The sequence below is a fragment of the Micrasema longulum genome, unplaced genomic scaffold (genome assembly GCF_059751315.1).
Source record: "Micrasema longulum isolate JH-2025_06_02 unplaced genomic scaffold, ASM5975131v1 h1tg000508l, whole genome shotgun sequence".
Taxonomy (NCBI): Eukaryota; Metazoa; Arthropoda; class Insecta; order Trichoptera; family Brachycentridae; genus Micrasema; species Micrasema longulum.
In genome coordinates, this window is record NW_028277705.1 from 181,179 (window position 1) to 195,585 (window position 14,407).

Here is a 14,407-nt window from a genome sequence, read left to right on the forward strand (position 1 = left end):
ACCTAAAATATTTCACTTCGTATTGCGCGGATAACGTGACTCGTCTATGCTACTCCCCAGGTGAGCGGCGCGCCGCGGCTCGGCAATTACAAAACACAATATTCTCGTATCTACATATGCGTTGCAATTTTTTTAAATTATTTGTACTTCGGATAAATATAAATATACTTACATAAAATAACATTTCTTGTGGTAATTTCCATTGCTTGAATATTCAGTTTTAAAATTTGTACCCGTATACTCGAAAATAAAATATCCTATTGTAAAAAAACTATTTTAAATAGATATTTCGTGCCAAGCATGCCGGGAATTGATCTCGGAATCTCTTGCGTGCTTAGCAAACGCGCTGACCAATTGACCAAGAAGCTTAAGTACTAACTTTAATTGACTATTATGAATCTTAATTTAGGAAACTGATTGATTACCATAAATTAATACAATTGACATTCACTTCGCAACACTATAATTAATTATTATAAAATTCTAATTGTTATTATATTATGTTTAACAATTATAACGAAGCTTTTTCTTTCTAATAATTTAGATGACTTAAGTGTTTATTTTGTCGACAGTGTAACAATATCCAGTTTCTAATAGTCCGCGCCTGTAATGTTGAGCATAGACGAGGCACGAAACCAGTTTTCTTGCAAAATTCTGTTTCATAATATTTTATTTATGAATAAAGGTGCGTTGGAGTCTATTTGGTATAATTATTTTTCTGAAGAACGAAATAATATGCGTTAAGTAACCAAAATGGACGTTGTTATGTAATTGAAAAATGTACAAAAATATAAATAATATTTTCACTCATTAATATTGTATATCATCATTCATCATTTGTTAAATGGCGTAAAGTTCCGGTTCCAACTTCCGGTGCAGTGATTTTTAAAAACCTTTTTATTAAAATAAACGTCTCTTTGTGTCTTTAACGTGTAAGGAGAAAAACTCAATCTATAAAATATACGCATACAAGTAGATGAATTATTTATAAAAAAATGAGATAAAAGAATAAATTGGCAATGTAGTCAATTTTCAAGCTATTAGGTGTTCTTTTAGAACCCTTATCAAAAATAATGCTAAAACTGCCACTCGCCTACTCCTCAGATACTCCACTTGAGTAAACTATTTTTTTAACTATCAGACAGCTCGACAGCTGTGTCAGGGCGGCTCTAAATAATTTCTGGTTTTCAATAAAAATAAAAGAACCTAACGAAATATTAAACAGAATATGTCACTTCCAGCATAAAGTGATAATAATCGCAATATTTCTGGAGAATGCATAATACCTTGTTTTATACGTACACCTGTATTTTAATATAATAATTGATAATTTAATTTTTTTTTAAAAGAGAAAATAAATATAATTAGTTTAAAACCCCCCTATTTACAAAAAAGCATACTGACTATCTATATTGGTTTGACACACTCATTTAGTTGTACATAGGAAATACGTACTACTGAAATTACAACAATAACCAATGAACCAAATATTCATATGTTTATAAATATGTACGTAAAATTACATTTATTTATACGTACGTATACAACATACATAATATGCATATGTGTACATCATAATAATGTATCTAAGTTTAATAAACTTAATTTGTTTCTTATACTTGATCACTTTTTTTATTATGTAACACAATCTGTACAAATTGGCTTTAGCCGTTTATAAAAAAAAAAAACAAGATGTGCAATTCGAATATTAACTATAGGGTACCTTAAACTAAAACTGCCTTTTTTCAGAGGCATTTTACAGTATTGGGCCCCAGATTTTTTTAAGTATTGGGCCCTGATATAAATACGTACATAAGTGTTAATGCATGTAAAAAGATGATGAACTTGTGGATAAAAACTTTATGATATTCTAAAAAACTTTTTTTCCGTGATATTTTGTATCTTCTAAACACGGATATATTTCTATGCAGTGGTTATAACTTTTAATATTTATTAATTTTTAAATTTTGCAATTTACGTTTGTTTAAATTCCTTTCATTATTAGAATTTTTATATTTGTTTAATTTTCTCATTATTATTGGAATATTTTTTAATTTATATTTATGTTACAATTTTTCATATTATTATTTATGATTTCAATTGTTTAAGTATCATTCAATGGAAAAACAAATGTAAAAAATGGTCCTGCTTAAACACAGGAAATTCCCAGCTAGTCATGATATGAAATAAAGAACCTGTTTACATTATGAAAATATAATGGATAAATGATCGCAGACCAAAAATCGACAAATAATTCACAAGTGTTAAAAAGGTAAGTAGTATAAAGAACAGAAAATAAAATAAACCATTTGGAATAATTACGATATTTTGAGTTTGTCTAAACGTTTGTAGACGAAAGACTGGATTTAACTCCCTAGGGAGTCATTCAGATTAACAAATTACAACAGGGATGGAGAAAATTTTAGAGAAAGGAAAATGTACAGCTCATAAGCCCTATAAATGCCTAGAATTCCATTTTCCAATTGCTATTGGTACTAAATTACACCTCGATAAATAAACTTTTGTTTCAAAATCACGCATTCCGGACGACCAGTGGACTTTGATGAGGACCGCTTAAACCATATTATTAATGAAGATCCCCTTCAGACCACTTTTGAATCGGCTGAGCAGATGAATCGCAGTTGCATGACTATAATCTCAAATCAATGGGAAAAGTCCTGTAGTTCGACGCTTGGGTTCCACATGTTTTAAGTGAAAATAACGCAAAATCGACGTTCGACAATTTCTGCCGATTTGCTTACACTCAAGCTACGCATGGCCACAAGCAAAGGTTCCTTTAACACATCATTACTGGTGATGAAAATTTGTGCCTTTTTGTTATATGAAGAAACGGAAAGAATGGGTGAGTTATGGTCAAGCAACGCCCAAAGCGAAACAAGCTTTTCATCCGCGCAAGACGATGGTTTGCATCAGAAAGGCCGTTGGCATGAAGTTGTAAATAATGAAGGAAAATACATTATTGACTTATTTGTTGTAAAATAATGAACAAAAATTTATCGACTAACTCGTAGTATCTTTTTTTTTACTTGTACCTCTTGTTCTCTTCAATTGGAAAAAATGGGTACGATTTATGTTAACACCCGACATTGGCGGCTATTTGCCAAATAATGGCAATTTCTTCTAACCAACTAATAAAAAAAAGATGTTACTTACACAACTTAAGTTTCAAAAGATACCCCAAATAGAAAGTAAAATAATAATACAAAAATGATAAAAATAATGGAAATTCTAATATTTGTATACGAGTATAGGTACTTACCTAACACCAAATAACCTAATATCTATCTACTCCTCCCAAAAACTCTGCGACCTAGAGTATGCCGATGATGCGGTTATAATTGACGATTCATTCGGGGGTCTTCACGTCACTGTAGATAAGCTAAACAGGTACTCTGCACGCGTGGGTTTAAAAATCAATATTGCAAAAATCAATGTACTGTGTAATTCTCCGTGCTTTGATGCTCGAAATCCCGTGACTCTGTCAAACCAAATCATCGAAACGGTCGAGAGTTACAAATACATCGGAGTACATGTCACAGAAAATGGCAACTTTCAAAAAGAACTGGGAATCCGGCTAGGAGTAGCAAGCGCCACATTCAACAGTATAAAGGCTGTTTGGCGATCGGATATTTACTTAGTGGAAACCGCCTATATAGAGTGTTCAACCCTGTCACATCCGAAACCACGATGATCAGTATGAGCAAGAAGACATATTGGCATATTAAAATACTTTTTTAAAACAAATACAATTTTAAAAAATTAAAAATCAAAAGAAGCAAATGGTTGCTTACTTCTGCTGTGGAGAAATGAAGAGGGGGAAGGGGGAGTCTGATACTGCGCCGCGCTCCCCTCACTTCTCCCCTGCAGAAGTAAGCAACCATTTGTTTTTTTTAAATTTTATTTTTGAAAATTTTCTGTGTTCTAAATATTTTTTTAAATATGCTAATATGTCTTCTTGCTCATACTAAACATTGTGGTTTCGGATGTGACAGGGTTTAAAGACCATCCTGTATAACGCCTTCATAACACCTGTTCTCCTCTTCAGATACGAATCGTGGCACCTCACTAGGGCCCAAAACAGCAAAACACTGAGTTTTCAGAATAGGAGTTTCAGAAGAATCTTGACTGCGGTGGTTTTATTTGTGAGGAATAAAGTAATAAGAGAACGGACGCAGAAAACTCCGTTGGATACTACTTAACTGTCATCAAGCGGAGGCGATACGATTGCCTGGGCCATATACAGCGCATGCCTCCTGAGAGCCTTAACCACGCTTGCCTACTTTACAAGGCATCAGGTTCTCGACGTCCACTGCTGACTGTTCGTCGGCAGTTCAAGTCAGAACATCGGGACGAGAATCTGGGTTGGGAAGACGCACGGAAGCTGGCAGCCGACAGAGATTCATGGAGGCTCTTTGTGGATACCATATACTCCAACTAGGGAGCGAACACGGAATAATGATAGGTACCTACCCATAATTACACTGCAATCGGTTCACCAATACACAGTTACAGTTAAAGTTTTTCACAAATATAATGAGAGAACATGTTACACAGTAAAGAGAAAAATAATATATTATAAGACATGAGAAAAAAAAGAGCTCTTAAGAAGGTTAAGGGTGGGGAAATAGAGTGGAGGAGCGGAGGAGAGGGATTTTCATAATATAGATGACCAATTTAAAATTTTGATATTATAATAAAATAAACATAATTAAAGGAACATAACCTTTTTACACACTGACAAATGTTTTATTTTACAGTGTTTCAAAAAGTTTTTTTTGAAGTCACAAAATTTTGTATTAAAAATATCTAAATGAGGTCAAAGTAATTTAAATTTGGAGCAGCTACGATAAATAAATGAGTTTTGAACATAATTTTTTTGGGCAATAAATTATTAAAAAAATGAACTTGTCGTGTTGACTTTACGGGACAATTGGTTGAAATACGCTGCAAGAGATATGGACTATCGATAAAATTGTTTAAAATGTATTTGACCGATTATCGCTTTTACCCACTAACGGGTTAGGTTAGGTTAGATTAGGTTCAGACTGGAATTCATGACTGGAACTTAGAGTTATAACACGCATATGACCAGTCTACGATTATTCACCACGAAGTTCGCTACAGCTTACAGTAATACAACGGGCCAAACCTAAAATTTGGAACGCTTTTGTTTTATGCAATAGAGCTAAAGGGCTTCTCTAGAGAATTATTCCTCTGAGGAATGGATGTATAAAATATATCATATGTATGATTACAATAGAATTCCATCAAAATTATCAATAACAAAAAGTCACAATGACTTTTTGTCACAATCAGCCGGGGGGGCTCTTATGCATAAATATTATTTTATTTTCCATACAAATACACACAAACAAACCTTTTAGTTGTACCATAATTTAATATGTATAAATTTTATTTAGAAACTTCGCTGGTCTGTCTTTAAACCTTATCTTTATTATGTCGTTTAATCATTTTTGACTGTATGTTTCTAGAAAATAAATAAACAAACAATAAATAATACCTTTCGAATTACTGCATTTTGGCGATCACCCAATAAGAGAGTGTTTCTTTTTTGCCAACGCGCAAACGGCGCGACGCGGAACTCAAATTTGAAATAAGTATGTTTGCAATTTATAATTTGTATATTAAGGTCGATATTTTAGGTTTACTGGAGTTTTTGTTTTGACTAAATTATGGACAATTTTTTTCTTCTGATGAAAAGTCGCTGAAATATAAAATGCTTATTTTTATTTAATCTATTTACGAAATACTACTTCTGACATCTGTGTTTTAGCTTTGAAACTTAAATACAATTCTTTGGTATTTTTAAGAAATGGACGTCGAAAAATGTTGAATGTAAATGTGATAGTTTAAAATGCGGCGTAATGATCCAAATACACTACCTACGCCATCATCAATAAGTTAACTGTTGAGTCCTTTTTTATGAGGCAATGAAAACACAGCTTATTCTATAAAAAAGCTCAAATAAATTACGCCATAAATAAAACGTCTATCTATAAACCGTAATAATGGATATGCATGTGATTTTATTGATCGATTAATTAGAAAAAAAAACAGAAAAAACTAGTCACAAATCAGTCAACGACTTTTTATAAAAGATTCAAAAACGCCTATAAATGGGCAAAGCTATCATATCCCGGGGATTGTAGTAATTTAATAGGTAAAATAGCTAACAGATATGACTGCGTTCTGTTATTGCATTATATAATAATTCTAAAATGGAAAAATTGTTAGTTAATAATAAAGATAAAAGGGAAAGGGATACTAACTCGGGCTCATATCTGTTATGCTGAGGTTTAAACGGCAAGGTCGTTCAAAACTAGGATTAACGAACACTTCCAAAGTTGGAGAAATAACAAGGAAAACTCCACGTTTGCAAACCACCTTAGAGATTCAAATCACGTTTTTGATCAAAATACAAATCTTTTTTAAAGACTACTTGAGAGTAACCGATGAGTCAACATTCGTCCAGGATTCTAGTTCAATTTACACACGTCCGCCCGGACACGGGGGGTAACTGAAATCCACTAGGTAATATTACGACAAGGATGAAAATGTTGCCCAATACAAAATCGTCGTCAGCATTTTATGTTCTGCAAATCATTTGTCCGACGCCGATGCCGATGCCGAAATAATAGTTGGATAGCAATTCAAAATGCGTATTTATCTCTAGGTCTGCAGTAAGAAGTAAGTAGTAAGTAACCCTCAGTGCTCCGCGATTCCCAATCAGAAATTTAAAATCACGGTTTTGAGTAATATTTATTTTTTAATTGAAATGAAACACCTGAACCAGTTTTATAGTATTATCACCGTTCCATGCATTTGTACACCAATCGCAGCGCATTTCGATATTTTTTGCTACTATAATGAGGAGTTCCACTGTTTTCTAATTAATTTTTTTCTATTTGCGTACTATTTAACTAAGTAAAAATATAATTTTTTTTGTGCGTTATTTACAAAGATATGATTTTTTAAAGTTACATTTATCAAATACTGCGCCAAATGACTGTAATTAGTGTGTCACTTTTCAGAAGTGACGTCATGAAACGGTTGGCGTTCTTACTTTCACTTACCGCGGTAAGTTGTTTTTCGCCAGCCAATAACTTCTAAGATTCTATGGAATATTGCTTTGATTACTTCATTTAGTTGATCGTAATTTGCTCATTTCTATGTTATGGTTGTTTTTACGAACGTTTCGATTTAGAAAAACCTAGAAAGTTGGCATAATCTCTGGTTGAAATGTCAAATTATACAAATTATACTGTTTTTATTTATGGTCAAAACGTTCCTTACAAGGTACGGGGGCTTGAAGCGGAAACCGGAAATACTACACGTAGTGATGTAATAACTTATATTTCCATATAAGTTATTAATTTTTTTTAAATACTTGGTACACTTCCATTTATTTATTTTGACCAATTAGCGCTTTCACCCTCTAATGGGCATCTTCAGACTGAATTACATCATTACAATGGAATTCCATCAAGAATTGTCAATAAATTATTTAAATGAAATACTACACGTAGATTTAAGGAGTGACGTCATTATTTACGATTTTAAAATGAATACTATTTTTAACATTTTTTATTTATTTTTGCGTGCGTTTTTGAGATATTTCATCCTATTCCAAAATTTTTAAATATTCACGTGTACACGACAACATTTTTAAAATTTAATTCTGGGTTGGGCTGGAATTCCTCATTGAACAAAATTATGCAAAAAGCAGCCAGTCCACAAATTAGAAAAAATAATACTGATGTTATCGAGTTCAGAAAGGTCAATTCTATGTGCCGTTTTCGTACAAAAAAACTATAATAATCACCTTCTGAAAATTTCATGATGTCAAAATGTCATGAAAATGAATGTCACCTCGTGCATTCAGAGTTTGTATGAAGTTTCATTTAATATTACATCTGGCTGTTTTCTTCAAAATGCCTATTTTAGGTTGTGTAGATAAACATTTTTTTTTTGTAGAAAAATCGAATGGATACATTATTTATCATTTGTCAAAATAAAAAACATTCCACTGACTCTTTTCACAAAAATGCTATTTTCTCAGTTTCACTATTCTACTATGAAACAAATGACATATGAAATGTGACTATAAAAAATTGGGTGTAAGACAGCTTTTGAAATAATTATTTTAGGTTCATTATAACGAAAACTGATCCATAAACGTCTTGCATAAGCAAACACGCTTACCCCTAGACCACAAGTCAGATTTTTTTTTGCTGCCTCAAAAGTATACATGTAAACAAAGGCGACATTCTTTTTAATAAATCAAAAGAAGAATTTTTTGTTGGTTATATTTTTTTAACATATTAGACTATTTATAATAATGTTGATTTATTCAACTTCTTGCACATACATACATACATACATACATGTCTATACATTGGCGGGCTAGTTGCCAGATGGCAAATCTTCCAAACAATCAATAAATCATTAGGGGTTATTTATACAATTCTGGTTGAAAAAAATAATAATAAATACAAAAATAGAACAGGCAATATGTTTAATTGATTTCGAGGGTTAAAAAGAAAGGTTAAAAATAAAAAGATAAAAATGTATTTAAGGAGAGATAAAATTACTTTTTTTCTTATATTTATTTGAACGCCCATAAGACGGATCAAGTTTCATAATATTTACATTAAATTTCAACCAGACTGTTCAGTTATAAATATAATATAATATGCCATAGTAAGCGTGCATTATATTTTATTTTATTTTATTATTATATCAATTTTTTCTTCTTCTTTTCCACATCCACTTCTAAGTGGAGCATGTGGACATCACCAGATGCCTCCCGGAGACCCTATCACCAGCCAGCACTCTCGTCTCCTCCCACGTCAATCCCGCATCCCTAAGTTCCGCCGAATAAACTTGAAAGATTGCCATCGACGACCTTCCAGAACAGCGTATGCCCGCAGGTTTAAAGAAAAGGCAACTTTTGTTTGGGTTCTTCTGAGGCATGCGCAGCACACGTCCAACCCAGGCCCATTGCCGCATCCTCAAGAAGCTCGTTATAGGAGGCTGCTGCGTCCGTACTCCAACTTCAGCATTGGTTGTAAAATCAAACCACCTAATGCCTAAAATTCTCCTAAAGCACTTACTCTAGAAGTTTGGTGTTTTGAGTTTTAGTAATGTGCCAAGATTCGCACCCATATCGGAGTGCTGTCATTATACAAGAGTTAAATAATCGGCATTTTGTATTGACCGAGTATAGATTAGAGTTCCAGACAACACATATCATGTTAAAAGTTACTCTAGAAATACCTGGCGGGTTTAAACTATTTAAAGCCGTCAACTTTCTCGATCCTCTGCCCTTTATTATAGAGACGCTGATTATGATTATTTTTTTATTATTTTTTCTTGCTTATTTTATTTTGCTTTATTGTATTTTATTTTATTTTATTTTATATTCTTTTTATGTTCGTTTTATTTTATTTTTATTGTTTTATTTTATTTTGCTTTATTGTATTTTATTTTGTTTTATTTTATTTTATTTCATTTTATTTTATTTTAGTTTATTGTATTTAATTTATTTAATTTAATTTTATCTTATTTTATTTTATTTTCTCTGTTTAACTCAACAGATGGAAGATTCGAAGGAATATAGATGTTTAAATATAAGCAGAATGGTGAATGTTACACAGTGTGTAAAGTGGCCAGTTAAACCAACCAATGATAGGTCATAAGCCCTGTGGATGCCTAGACTTCTATATTCCTTTCTTTAAAAAGTTCTTTATCTCTTTTGTAATAGGGTAATTTAAATACTATAGTCTTATCATTTTGTCAATTTTTTCACTTTTCCTTCAATGGGTTAGTAAAAACGTAAACGCAATAAATGACAAAAACATGACAAAGGCTAAAAAAAAATTCTAGGAAAAAAAACGGAATACCAAAAAGGTCTCTGGACCTCAAACATAGTAGGAAAACGCAAAAGACAGACTACGTGACGTGCTTTTATTAACTCGATTTCCTTTTTTAAGAGTAGTCCGACAGTACCCGTCGAGTCGGAAAAGTCGCCCAGGATTCTGGTTTTATTTCACTCATAGACTATATTATATATTCTTCAAAAGCCCGGACAGAGAAATAACTTAAATACCTCAAACTAAATATTACGATAGCCATAAAAATGTTATTCAATACGAAATCATCATTATTTTATTTTCTGCAAATCATTGAACCAACTCCAAAGTAAATATTATGAAGATTATTTCAGCGCGCAGCGATTCCCAATTAGGTATCTTGAAATATTATTTGTGTAGAATTTATTTTTTATTTTTTATTGATTTGAATTTGTGTACATAATGTTAATTGTACATTAGAGGGCTTATTGCCAAATGTCAATTTCTTCCATCCAACCATTAAAATAAAAGTTTTATTTTTTTTAAATTTAAGTAACAAAACATATTCCATAGAAAATAAAAATAAAAAAGCCAATATATAAAAATATAAATAAATGTATTTGTGTGTAAATTATCTTAAATCAATGCCATTACTCAATAGAAAAAAGTCAAAAAGAGGAATCAGGAAAGGAGGAAAGATTAAGGACGAGAAAGGAGATGTTTCTTCAGACGTAATTTAAACAGAGATACTGTAGTAACGTCTTTAAAAATGGATGGGAGATGATTCCACAGTCGAGCTGCATGGACACTATATGAGAGAAGAAAGAAGATTAAATTGAACATTAAATTAAACACTTGAACGAGTTTTTTGTAGTATCGCACTTCTAGCATTCGCATTTCATAGTGTATAGGACGATCGCTGCGTATTTAGATATTTTTTGTTACTACTGTAGAACTCCAGTCATCCGGATTTCCAAATATCCGGTTCGTCATGAATAAAAAATAAAGGAGATGTTATAATAATTAGCTGTAAGGTCGTAAATGAGTTTTTCCTTCAAAGCGATTAACTTTGCTGGATATTTTTGAGTAAGTTTTTAATGTGATTCCAATTCACTGTATTATTTCAAAAGCAAAAAAAAAGTGATCTTAGAGTAAATTTTGCCCTTTCTTTCAAAATGATGCCGAGCTATTACAATGCCGGCTCTGGAAGATAGTAAAACAGATGGAAAAAATATTATAACTAAATTTTATTTTTTATAGTGGCAATATTTTATGCCTAGATGCTCTTGTATGCTAATAGGGCAGAATCTAGCCACATTATCTGAGCATCTAGGCGTGCGTTTTCAAAACAGTGATGTCAGAACTAAATTCGACATCAAAATTTGCTTATTTCTCTCTCATATTTTTAATAGGCTTTGAAGAAAAAAGTGCCAACTTCAGAACGATAAAAAATTTAAATAAATCCTAATTAAAGGAAAAATTGCTCGCTGGAACAAATTTTTTGTCACATTCAATACGTAGATATGCGTATCGAAGGGTACTAGATCCGTCGGTACAAACCTATGTTCTTAAATCAAAACCTGATAGTGCTGGAGATCGGTAGTGTATCTTCGTAATCGCTCGGGAGAATATATCTTCAACGATGACGCCGTAATAAAACTACCTCACTTTAGTGCGTATATATGTGTACCGTGACGTACGCTTCTCCTTATTACATATCCACTTACCTACACAAAACTTGAAGATGGTTTGGTAGTGTATCTTCGTAATCGCTCCAGAGATTTTATATTCAATTATGTCGTCATGGCGAAGGTATGACGTCCTTAGCTTTCCATTATAATCGCGGCCCTGGGCGCTATCTTCATCGGTAGGTGTATATCGAGACGATTTAAAGTAAAATAAAATCAATCGAAAAATTTCGTAGATATGTGCATCATTCCTTTTCCGCATTTAATGGTACATAGGGCACTGCATTGGTACACCAGCGTATCTTGATCATTTTTGTGACATGAAGGAAAAAAATTAAAATATATGAATATATTTATGTGGGTGTGTATTGTGAATGTGTGTGTGTGTGTATATATATATGGAAATATATAAATTAACGTATATGTTTATCTGCCTTAGCACGGGTCTTTTCCTTCTAGGCATTACTTTATATATTATAATAATTATACCTTTATTAATAAAAAATAAACTTAATAAAAGATGATCAGTCTTACGCTTCAGATACCAGTCCAACGACTATGAAATATTCCAGTGTAAAGCACCCTTTTTAAATACATATTTCATATCAACCATGTCGGGAATCGAACCCGAGACCTCTTGGACCTGCATGGAAGGCAAACGCACTGACCATTGCACCACGAGGCCGGCATAAATATTTTTTTCAGTTTTATTGTGCAGGAAACTGAACCAGAAACGTCTTGCATAACCAAACGCACTGTCTAGAGTCTGGACCACGAGTCGGATACTACTCGTACATAGTTTTTGTTAATCCAAAGGTTCACATTTAAACAAAGGTGGCATTATTTTTACTTATTAATCAAATCATAAACTTTATCCTTGATGGTATTTGTTTCCAATAAATTGGTTTATTTACAATAATGAAACTAAGATTTTTTTATTGAAATTCTTGTAAATACATTTTTATACAATGACGGCCTTATTGCCATATGGAAATATATTCCAACCATCTAATAAAATACTAGGAAACTTTTATTTTATTATAATTTCAAAACGTATTCGAGAAAAAATATGATTTAATAAATACAAAAATAGAACAAGCAGTATTTAAAATTAATTCATATCTAGGGACTCTGGGAGAGGGAAATAAAGTAAGAGGAATAGGGGAGAGATTAAGGAAGAGAGAGATGTTTCTTCGGGCGTGATTTCAACAGAGATGTTTTTATAGATAGATAGGACAATTTATGGGTGAGCTTTCACATTCTTTTTTTCTGGTTGGTACTCCATCTCTGTTGAAATATCTGACAGAATACATCGTGGAGCCTCCACCTCACCCCACCGTTTGAACAATGCTCCTAATCGACGTTCTACTATCGTCGTGAGAATGTGTGTGTGAGATCGCATTTTTCGCGAAGTATCGCGAAGTCACGCTGATTTTTATTACATAATGAAAAAACATGATTTGGGTTATCTCTAATTTAACCCGTTCTCCTAAACGTCGTATTTCGAAGAAAATGATTTATCCTTTTTGAATAATTTAAAAAAATATATTATTCTCTATTTAAAAAAATAAATATTTATTTATTTTACACTTTGTATCCGTATACAATTTATATAAATATGAGGGCGGGTATATTTCCTTGAGGTAATTTTTTCCTACCTACCCAAACCGTTCAGTTTGAGAAAATTACAAGTAGGTACATGGATATATTGAATCTTACAATTAATAATACACATGTTATTCAAATATTAATACATAAAAAAAAGAAAAACAAAAAGTAATTAACCATATTCGTCCCGATAAACTATTAAATAATAGCTTATCATCTGGTGCTCAGACATTTGTATTAATTAAAATTCAAATAAAAGAGTACAGACATAATATTGTACATATTTTATTTTTTTTAAAGTAGTATTTAGACTAAAAAACTAACAAAACCGATTAAAATGGTGTAAAATATATTTTTTAAAAGAATGAAAAGAGAAAAATAGAAAGAGAAGAAAAAATTAAAGAATACACGTTGAATAAATTTGGAAGTTTAGAAAAAAAGAAAAGTGGGTACTCATAAATGCAACCAAAATAAGATTTTAAAAAAAAATATTAAATCTACAAAATATTTTTTTTTAATGAAAAGTACCCATTAAAATTAAGATTAGTGTCAACTTTGTGAAAATCCATTTAGATTATCGTGTATTGAAATAAAATTCATGATCATTAATATCTTTCAGTGCCTCGTGGTGCATAAGATAGACCTATAGATGCCAGTCAAGGGACTGTAAAATGTTTTTGTGAAAAAACACCTTCTTCAAATAAATATTGCATGTCAATCGTGTAGTAAATTGAACCGAGGACCTCTTGCGTGTTAGGCAAATGCGTTGACTATTGGACCACTAGGCAGACGAAATAATGACGAATAAAATTACTGAGTTTATTTGTTTACATATTATGTCAACTATAATAAGGAATACTTAAAAATATTTTTTTAAATTGTCTTATTTTTATATGTTGTCTCTGTGGTGTTGTTTTTTTGTCGTCAGTTGAGATTTTTTTGTTGTTGTTCATTTTGTATATCAAAATTTTTATAAACTTCATTTATAAATACAGGCACATTAAAAAGTTCACAAGGGAAATATTACGTAATTTTTAAAACAATTTAAAATAAATAAGGGTCTATGGAATACTGTCGAGTTAAAAAAAAATGTACTCATTAGTAGCATAGTAAATATATTTAAATTCATTATTTTTTATTCCCGCGAAAACGGTTTATTGCATTGGCCACGCCCCTAATACGTCACGATTCAGTTAAATTTTGAACTTAGTTTGTGAC